This window comes from Triticum aestivum, chromosome 5D (assembly GCF_018294505.1).
Source record: "Triticum aestivum cultivar Chinese Spring chromosome 5D, IWGSC CS RefSeq v2.1, whole genome shotgun sequence".
NCBI lineage: Eukaryota > Viridiplantae > Streptophyta > Magnoliopsida > Poales > Poaceae > Triticum > Triticum aestivum.
This window is the reverse complement of record NC_057808.1, coordinates 455,092,941-455,101,247: the sequence shown is the minus strand read 5'-3', so window position 1 is coordinate 455,101,247 and position 8,307 is coordinate 455,092,941.

Genomic DNA, 8,307 nt, shown 5'->3' with positions numbered 1-8,307 from the left:
TCAGACCGCATAACAACATACGTTGTTCCCTTTGTCATCGGTATGTTACTTGCTCGAGATTCGATCGTCGGTATCTTAATACCTAGTTCAATCTCGTTACCGGCAAGTCTCTTTACTCGTTCCGTAATACATCATCTCGCAACAAACTCATTAGTTGCAATGCTTGCAAGGCTTTAAGTGATGTGCATTACCGAGAGGGCCCAGAGATACCTCTCCGACAATCGGAGTGACAAATCCTAATCTCGAAATACGCCAACCCAACAAGTACCTTCGGAGACACCTGTAGAGCACCTTTATAATCACCCAGTTACGTTGTGACATTTGGTAGCACACAAAGTGTTCCTCCGGTAAACGGGAGTTGCATAATCTCATAGTCATAGGAACATGTATAAGTCATGAAGAAAGCAATAGAAACATACTAAACGATCGAGTGCTAAGCTAACGAAATGGGTCAAGTCAATCACATCATTCTCCTAATGATGTGATCCCGTTAATCAAATGACAACTCATGTCTATGGCTAGGAAACGTAACCATCTTTGATAAACGAGCTAGTCAAGTAGAGGCATACTAGTGACACTTTGTTTGTCTATGTATTCACACAAGTATTATGTTTCCGGTTAATGCAATTCTAGCATGAATAATAAACATTTATCATGATATAAGGAAATAAATAATAACTTTATTATTGCCTCTAGGGCATATTTCCTTCAGTCTCCCACTTGCACTAGAGTCAATAATCTAGTTCACATCACCATGTGATTTAATACCAATAGTTCACATCACCATGTGATTAACACCCATAGTTCATATCGTCATGTGACCAACACCCAAAGGGTTTACTAGAGTCAATAATCTAGTTCACATCGCTATGTGATTAACACCCAAAGAGTACTAAGTTGTGATCATGTTTTGCTTGTGAGAGAAGTTTAGTTCAACGAGTCTGCCACATTCAAATCCGTATGTATTTTGCAAATTTCTATGTCAACAATGCTCTGTACAGAGCTACTCTAGGTAATTGCTCCCACTTTCAATATGTATCCAGATTGAGACTTAGAGTCATCTGGATCAGTGTCAAATTGCATCGACGTAACCCTTTACGACGAACCTTTTGTCACTTCCATAATCGAGAAACATATCCTTATTCTACTAAGGATAATTTTGACCGCTGTCCAGTGATCTACTCCTAGATCACTATTGTACTCCCTTGCCAAACTTATGGTGAGGTACACGATAGGTCTGGTACTCAGCATAGCATACTTGATAGAACCTATGACTGAGGCATAGGGAATGACTCTTCATTCTCTTTCTATTTTCTGCCGTGGTCGGGTTTTGAGTCTTTACCCAACTTCACACCTTGTAACACAGGCAAGAACTCTTTCTTTGACTGTTCCATTTTGAACTATTTCAAAATCTTGTCAAGGTATGTACTCATTGAAAAAACTTATCAAGCGTCTTGATCTATCTCTATAGATCTTGATGCTCAATATGTAAGCAGCTTCACCGAGGTCTTTCTTTGAAAAACTCCTTTCAAACACTCCTTTATGCTTTGCAGAATAATTCTACATTATTTCCGATCAACAATATGTCATTCACATATACTTATCAGAAATGTTGTAGTGCTCCCACTCACTTTCTTGTAATACAGGCTTCACCGCAAGTCTGTATAAAACTATATCCTTTGATCAACTTATCAAAGCGTATATTCCAACTCCGAGATGCTTGCACCAGTCCATAGATGGATCGCTGGAGCTTGCATATTTTGTTAGCACCTTTAGGATTGACAAAACCTTCTGGTTGCATCATATACAACTCTTCTTTAATAAATCCATTAAGGTATGCAGTTTTGTTTATCCATTTGCCAGATTTCATAAAATGCGGCAATTGCTAACATGATTCGGATAGACTTAAGCATAGATACGAGTGAGAAACTCTCATCGCAGTCAACACCTTGAACTTGTCGAAAACCTTTTGCGACAATTCTAGCTTTGTAGATAGTAACACTACTATCAGCGTCCGTCTTCCTCTTGAAGATCCATTTAATCTCAATGGCTCGCCGATCATTGGGCAAGTCAAACAAAGTCCATACTTTGTTCTCATACATGGATCTCATCTCAGATTTCATGGCCTCAAGCCATTTTGCGGAATCTGGGCTCACCATCGCTTCTTCATAGTTCGTAGGTTCGTCATGGTCTAGTAATATAACCTCCAGAATAGGATTACCGTACCACTCTGGTGCGGATCTTACTCTGGTTGACCTACGAGGTTCAGTAATAACTTGATCTGAAGTTCCATGATCATCATCATTAACTTCCTCACTAATTGGTATAGGCGTCACATAAACTGGTTTCTGCGATGAACTACTTTCCAATAAGGAAGCAAGTACAATTACCTCATCAAGTTCTACTTTTCTCCCACTCACTTCTTTCGAGAGAAACTCCTTCTCTAGAAAGGATCCATTCTTAGCAACGAATGTCTTGCCTTCGGATCTGTGATAGAAGGTGTACCCAACTGTCTCCTTTGGGTATCCTATGAAGACACATTTCTCCGATTAGGGTTTGAGCTTATCAGGATGAAACTTTTTCTTATAAGCATCGCAACCCCAAACTTTAAGAAACGACAACTTTGGTTTCTTGCCAAACCACAGTTCATATGGTGTCGTCTCAAACGGATTTAGATGGTGCCCTTTTTTTAACGTGAATGCAACTGTCTCTAATGCATAACCCCAAAACTATAGTGGTAAATCGGTAAGAAACATCATAGATCGCACCATATCTAGTAAAGTACGATTACGACGTTCGGACACACCATTACGCTGTGGTGTTCCAGGTGGCGTGAGTTGCGAAACTATTCCGCATTGTTTCAAATGAAGACCAAACTCATAACTCAAATATTCTCCTCCACGATCAGATCGTAGAAACTTTATTTTCTTGTTACGATGATTTTCCACTTCACTCTGAAATTATATGAACTTTTCAAATGTTTCAGACTTCTGTTTCATTAAGTAGATATACCCATATCTGCTCAAATCATTTGTGAAGGTCAAAAAATAATGATACCTGCTACGAGCCTCAATATTCATCGGACCACATACATCTGTATGTATGATTTCCAACAAATCTGTTGCTCTCTCCATAGTTCCGGAGAACGACGTTTTAGTCATCTTGCCCATGAGGCACGGTTCGCAAGCATCAAGTGATTCATAATCAAGTGATTCCAAAATCCCATCAGTATGGAGTTTCTTCATGCGCTTTACACCAATATGACCTAAATGGCAGTGCCACAAATAAGTTGCACTATCATTATTAACTTTGCATCTTTTGGCTTCATTATTATGAATATGTGTATCACTACGATCAAGATCCAACAAACCATTTTATTGGGTGTATGACCATAGAAGGTTTTATTCATGTAAACAGAACAACAATTATTCTCTAATTTAGATGAATAACCGTATTGCAACAAACATGATCAAATCATATTCATGCTCAACGCAAACACCAAATAACACTTATTTAGTTTCAACACTAATCCCGAAAGTATAGGGAGTGTGCGATGATGATCATATCAATCTTGGAACTACTTGCAACACACATCGTCACCTCGCCTTTTACTAGTCTCTGTTTATTCTGCAACTCCCGTTTCGAGTTACTACTCTTAGCAACTGAACCAGTATCAAATACCGAGGGGTTGCTATAAACACTAGTAAAGTACACATCAATAACATGTATATCCAATATACCTTTGTTCACCTTGCCATCCTTTCTTATCCACCAAATAGTTGGGGTAGTTCCGCTTCCAGTGACCAGTCCCTTTGCAGTAGAAGCACTTAGTCTCAGGCTTAGGTTCAGACTTGGGCTTCTTCACTTGAGCAGCAACTTGCTTGCCGTTCTTCTTGAAGTTCCCCTTCTTCCCTTTGCCCTTTTCTTGAAACTAGTGGTCTCGTCAACCATCAACACTTGATGTTTTTCTTGATTTCTACCTTCGTCGATTTCAGCATCACGAAGAGCTCGGGAATTACTTTCGTCATCCCTTGCATAGTATAGTTCATCACGAAGTTCTACTAACTTGGTGATGGTGACTAGAGAATTCTGTCAATCACTATTTTATCTGGAAGATTAACTCCCACTTGATTCAAGCGATTGTAGTACCCAGACAATCTGAGCACATGCTCACTGCTTGAGCTATTCTCCTCCATCTTTTAGCTATAGAACTTGTTGGAGACTTCATATCTCTCAACTCGGGTATTTGCTTGAAATATTAACTTCAACTCCTGGAACATCTCATATGGTCCATGACGTTCAAAACGTCTTTGAAGTCCCGATTCTAAGCCGTTAAGCATGGTGCACTAAACTATCAAGTAGTCATCATACCGAGCTTTTGTCAAACGTTCATAACGTCTGCATCTGCTCCTGCAATAGGTCTATCACCTAGCGGTGCATCAAGGACATAATTCTTTTGTGCAGCAATGAGGATAATCCTTAGATCACGGATCCAATCCGCGTCTTTGCTACTAACATCTTTCAACATAATTTTTCTCTAGGAACATATCAAAAATAAACACAGGGAAGCAACAACGCGAGCTATTGATCTACAACATAATTTGCAAAATACTATCAGGACTAAGTTCATGATAAATTTAAGTTCAATTAATCATATTACTTAAGAACTCCCACTTAGATAGACATCCCTCTAATCTTCTAAGTGATCACGTGATCCATATCAACTAAACCATGTCCGATCATCACGTGAGATGGAGTAGTTTCAATGGTGAACATCACTATGTTGATCATATCTACTATATGATTCACGCTCGACCTTTCGGTCTCCGTGTTCCGAGGCCATATCTGTTATATGCTAGGCTCGTCAAGCTTAACCTGAGTATTCCGCGTGTGCAACTGTTTTGCACCCGTTGTATTTGAACGTAGAGCCTATCACACCCGATCATCACGTGGTGTCTCAGCACGAAGAACTTTCGCAACGGTGCATACTCAGGGAGAACACTTATACCTTGATAATTTAGTGAGAGATCATCTTATAATGCTACCGTCAATCAAAGCAAGATAAGATGCATAAAACATAAACATCACATGCAATCAATATAAGTGATATGATATGGCCATCATCGTCTTGTGCTTGTGATCTCCATCTCCGAAGCACCGTCATGATCACCATCGTCACCGGCGCGACACCTTGATCTCCATCGTATCATCGTTGTCGTCTCGCCAACTTATGCTTCTACGACTATCGCTACCGCTTAGTGATAAAGTAAAGCATTACAGGGCGATTGCATTGCATACAATAAAGCGACAACCATATGGCTCCTGCCAGTTGCCGATAACTCGGTTACAAAACATGATCATCTCATACAATAAAATTTAGCATCATGTCTTGACCATATCACATCACAACATGCCCTACAAAAACAAGTTAGACGTCCTCTACTTTGTTGTTGCAAGTTTTACGTGGCTGCTATTGGGCTTAGCAAGAACCGTTCTTACCTACGCATCAAAACCACAACGATAGTTTGTCAAGTTGGTGTTGTTTTAACCTTCACAAGGACCGGGCGTAGCCACACTCGGTTCAACTAAAGTTGGAGAAACTGACACCCGCCAGCCACCTATGTGCAAAGCACGTCGGTAGAACCAGTCTCGCGTAAGCGTACGCGTAATGTTGGTCTGGGCCGCTTCATCCAACAATACCGCCGAACCAAAGTATGACATGCTGGTAAGCAATATGACTTATATCGCCCACAACTCATTTGTGTTCTACTCGTGCATATAACATCAACGCATAAAACCAGGCTCGGATGCCACTGTTGGGGAACGTAGTAATTTCAAAAAAATTCCTACGCACACGCAAGATCATGGTGATGCATAGCAACGAGAGGGGAGAGTGTTGTCCACGTACCCTCGTAGACCGAAAGCGGAAGCGTTAATACAACGCGGTTGATGTAGTCGTACGTCTTCACGATCCGACCGATCAAGTACCGAACGCACGACACCTCCGAGTTCAGCACACGTTCAGCTCGATGACGTCCCTCGAACTCCGATCCAGCCGAGTGTTGAGGGAGAGTTTCGTCAGCACAACGGCATGGTGATGATGATGATGTTCTACCGACGCAGGGCTTCGCCTAAGCACCGCTATGATATTATCGAGGTGTAATATGGTGGAGGGGGGCACCGCACACGGCTAAGAGATCAATAGATCAATTGTTGTGTCTAGAGGTGCCCCTGCCCCCGTATATAAAGGAGCAAGGGAGGTTCGGCCGGCCAAGGGGAGAGGCGCGCCGGGAGGAGTCCTACTCCTACCGGGAGTAGGACTCCCCCCCTTTTCCATGTTGGACTAGGAGAGAGAGGGGGAAGAGGTGGAGGGGAGGAAGGAAAGGGGGGGCGCCGCCCCCCTCTCCTTGTCCTATTCGGACGGGGGGGGGGGAGGGGCGCGCGGCCCTGCCCTGGCCTCCTCTCCTCTCTTCCACCTAGGCCCACTAAGGCCCATTATGTTGCCGGGGGGTTCCGGTAACCTCCCGGTACTCCGGTAAAATCCTGATTTCACCCGAAACACTTCCGATATCCAAACATAGGCTTCCAATATATCAATCTTTATGTCTCGATCATTTCGAGACTCCTCGTCATGTCCGTGATCACATCCGGGACTCCGAACAACCTTCAGTACATCAATACATATAAACTCATAATATAACTGTCATCGTAACGTTAAGCGTGCGGACCCTACAGGTTCGAGAACTATGTAGACATGACCGAGACACGTCTCTGGTCAATAACCAATAGCGGAACCTGGATGCTCATATTGGCTCCCACATATTCTACGAAGATCTTTATCGGTCAGACCGCATAACAACATACGTTGTTCCCTTTGTCATCGGTATGTTACTTGCCCGAGATTCGATCGTCGGTATCTTAATACCTAGTTCAATCTCGTTACCGGCAAGTCTCTTTACTCGTTCCGTAATACATCATCTCGCAACAAACTCATTAGTTGCAATGCTTGCAAGGCTTTAAGTGATGTGCATTACCGAGAGGGCCCAGAGATACCTCTCCGACAATCGGAATGACAAATCCTAATCTCGAAATACGCCAACCCAACAAGTACCTTCGGAGACACCTGTAGAGCACCTTTATAATCACCCAGTTACGTTGTGACGTTTGGTAGCACACAAAGTGTTCCTCCGGTAAACGGGAGTTGCATAATCTCATAGTCATAGGAACATGTATAAGTCATGAAGAAAGCAATAGCAACATACTAAACGATCGAGTGCTAAGCTAACGAAATGGGTCAAGTCAATCACATCATTCTCCTAATGATGTGATCCCGTTAATCAAATGACAACTCATGTCTATGGCTAGGAAACATAACCATCTTTGATAAACGAGCTAGTCAAGTAGAGGCATACTAGTGACACTTTGTTTGTCTATGTATTCACACAAGTATTATGTTTCCGGTTAATACAATTCTAGCATGAATAATAAACATTTATCATGATATAAGGAAATAAATAATAACTTTATTATTGCCTCTGGGGCATATTTCCTTCAGAAGTTGCCTAGATTCGAGCCTCCGGGAAGGGGTAACAATCTATGTCCTGCTTTGTGTTTTGTATTCATGGTGGAGTACCTCATGCGAGAGTTACAATGGGGATGAGGTATGAGACTACCAAGAGTATGGTTCTACGGATGTAGATGGTAATGAGAGCCCCTAGCCTCCACCTTATATAGATCGTGGGGGCTAGGGTTTTGTAGGAGGGTAGATTCAATCTAACCGATGTTGTCTTGACTTGATGACCAAGATGATCTGTGGAGATATATATGAACCTTTGGGCTCCCTCCTATTGCCAGAACCTTGTGGGCATCTTGGGCCCCATGGCAGGCCTGCTGATGGGCTCCCCTTTGAGAAGCCACCCCCAGTCTACTACACAGTCACTTAGCCGCGTGTATGGGTCTCTGATCTTTCCTCCCATGGTTGGACCTTCACCGAGTCCCGTGGGCCCTAAGGCAGGCCTACTGCCCGGCTCCCTCTTGGAGGCCACCTCTAGTGTATTACACCATGAGCATAGTAGAAGTAGACGTTAAGTGCGTAGATAGTTGCGTAAGTGGCATATGGAACTTGAGTGATCGGGAAACCTACCTCTAGCTCCCCTTGGTTTGACACTCCATATACTTCCACACCCCCTGTGGATAGTGCTATAGTAACTCCATGCACTTGGGGATTATCACAAAGCTTCAATCGGTTGGTTGTTCGTGATATTTTTCTCCATCGTACCACTCTTATATAGTTTGATCTAAATGGTG